Source organism: Sinocyclocheilus anshuiensis, unplaced genomic scaffold (assembly GCF_001515605.1).
Source record: "Sinocyclocheilus anshuiensis isolate Anshui unplaced genomic scaffold, SAMN03320099.WGS_v1.1 scaffold181, whole genome shotgun sequence".
Taxonomy (NCBI): Eukaryota; Metazoa; Chordata; class Actinopteri; order Cypriniformes; family Cyprinidae; genus Sinocyclocheilus; species Sinocyclocheilus anshuiensis.
The window spans coordinates 1,049,679-1,052,509 of record NW_015540898.1 but is presented as its reverse complement, the minus strand read 5'-3'; positions in this window follow the sequence as shown (position 1 = coordinate 1,052,509).

Here is a 2,831-nt window from a genome sequence, read left to right as displayed (position 1 = left end):
TGGATCACTGTAAATAAAACTTCACTTGGGTTCTCACTTCAACTCGCCTTCAGTGGATGATTCGTTACAGTAGCCTGCTTATATAATTTTATAAAAATCCACAAAATAAATTTGATATAAAATGAATATGAAAATGTAGCCATGTGCCGTAATATTGAAAATTGAGGATGTGACATATCGTGATGCATCGTGATATCAAATTTAATCAAATCGTTGACATGATAATCGTAATCATAATCGAATCGAATTGTGAAGCCAGTGATGATTCACACCCCTAGTTAAGAGTGGGTTTCTTAAATAGTGGGGTTATCCGAGCCTGTTTAAATGCTGAGAGAAAGACACCAGTGTGAAGGGATGTGTTGATGTGAGTGAGTGCATGTACAACTGAAGGAGAAATGGCTTGAAGGAGATGAGATGAAATATGATCAAGTGGACAAGTAGTAGGTTGATTGGAAAGGATGAGTTTGTAGACTTCTGCCTCAGAGAGTGGAGAGAATGATGTGAGCGAGTGCATGTTTGCTGGTAAGATGTGTTTGACAGTTTGAGGTGTGGAGAATTGTGCGCTGATGGTTGTAATTTTATTAATGAAGAATGTGGAAAAGTTGATGAAGGAGGGGGAGGAGGAGGACAAATGAGGGAAGAAAATGTTTTAAAGAGCATGCAAGGGTTAGACCAGGGGTGCCCAAACTCGGTCCTGGAGGGCCGGTGTCCTGCAGAGTTTAGCTCCAACCCTAATCAAGCTCTTACTAGGCATACTAGAAACTTCCAGGCAGGTGTGTTGAGGCAAGTTGGAGCAAAACTCTACAGGACATCGGCCCTCCAGGACCGAGTTTGGACACCCCTGGGTTAGACGAATTGTTAATTCTGTTGTGGTAGTGTGTCCTTTGAGCAGTGGAGACATTAGCAGAGAAGGAAGAGAGGAGTGACGATACACACCAAGGTGAGTAGGATAGGATTTTTTTATTTGCGCCACACCGTCTCTGCAGCCCTGCGTTTAGAATGATGCTTGCGGAGAACATCAGAGAGCCAAGGGTCAGAAGGGGTGTAATAGGCTGGCCTGGAAGAGAGGGGGCAGACTGTGTCTAAACAAGACTTCAGAGTGGAGCAGAGAGTGTCAGTAGCACTGATAGTATCAAGTAATGAGAACTGTTTAGGGGAAGGAAGCGAAGATGAAACCATAGCAGATAGCCAAGAGGGTGACAGTGAATGAAAGTTGACAAATGGAGTATGTGCTGTGTCAGGAACCTTGTTGAGGTTGACCCTCTGTGGTCGGGAAACGCGCCGGTGCATTTTGTGGCATTTTTTCCTGATGACGCCGAAAAGAACTTAAATTACTCTGTCATTTTTTATCGTACAGATAAGAGCAATACGTCATTCGAATCCGTAAAGGGTCTACATTTACACTCATAATAACAACAAAATGCTGTGCTTTTGTAAAATAAAAAACAAACAAACAAACGCTTTCTTCTGTCTCGGTCTCCGCAAACTTCTGAGAAACATATCTATAGAAACATTGAAGTGTCTACTTTTAACCCCCTGGGGTCTGAGGGGGTTTTAGGGCCCTGGAGAAGTTTTGACATGCCCTGATATTTGTGTTTTTTTTTCAGTGTCTTAAAAACATATTAATGTCTAAAGTCTGATTACACTGTATTCAGCACAAACTGTGCTACAATAATATGTAAGCAATATGAATGTACATGTTTGTGTTTTTGAGAAAACAACGTTTATGTGTGGATAGTGATAAAATAACATTTTAAGTCACTGAAATAAGGCCATAAAGCACATATAGAACATTTGTTCACAAGACTTTTGAGAACTGGATGTGGTAGTCTAGAGTTTTTGCTATAAAATGACGTGGAAAACATCCCACCCCCTCGTTCACAAAAAAAACCCAAAACAAAACAAGACAATGTCCATGAATATTTAGTGATTCACACCTGAGAGACAAAGGGCCTCCCATAATGGCCCATCAGTGTGACTGTGACTGAGAGGCAGGTAAGAACGAGTGTGAGGAGACTAAAATCATGGGAGTTTTGATTATTTGTATTTTATTTACAACACCGTATAATCAAAATATACATAATGAAGGTCAAAGACACATTATTGAGCACACTGATCTAAACACAGAGACTTGAACAGTCACACACCTTTATGCTATTCCTGAAACAGATCCTGTTCAACTGTTGAAACAAGTAAACCATACCTGATATTTCCAAGGTGTTTTCTGCTTCTTTCAATGAATTCAAGAAAAAAAAACTAATGCAAGTAATAAAACATGACTTACTCATCAGAAATGATCTCCTCCTCTGGATCAAGCAGCGCGTTGCATCGCGTTCTTCTTTTGAAGTAAATTCTGGCTTATTCCTCACAGCGCGTCTTCTTCCACATGTACTAGAAATCCCTACAAATCTGTAATATTTCTATTAATGAAGTCATGCTGATGCTGTCAGGATCATGGACCTGTTTTGTCGTGTTTTTCCCCCTGTTTCTGTTTTCTCTTATTTGGTCATCTTCCTGTCCTCGTTTAGTTTAATTAGTCATTCAGTGCACCTGTGTTTGCTAATTATCCCTTGCATTTAAATTCTTGTCTGTGCATTTCTCCCCTGTTGGGTCTACAAGTTATGTTCGTGTGTCATTCCTCGTTCCTGTTGTGGATTTTCCCCTGTGTTTGTTCATTAAAAGACTGTTTAACGCTTCTCCGCGTCTCTTGCGTTCCTTCCGGCAGCGAATCGTGACAGAAGACCCAACCAAAACAGTAACCTCCGTGTGTGCCCTCCGTTTTTGTTTCTGTTTTTTCCTCAGTGTTTTTTTTGTTTCCGTTGTGACCATGG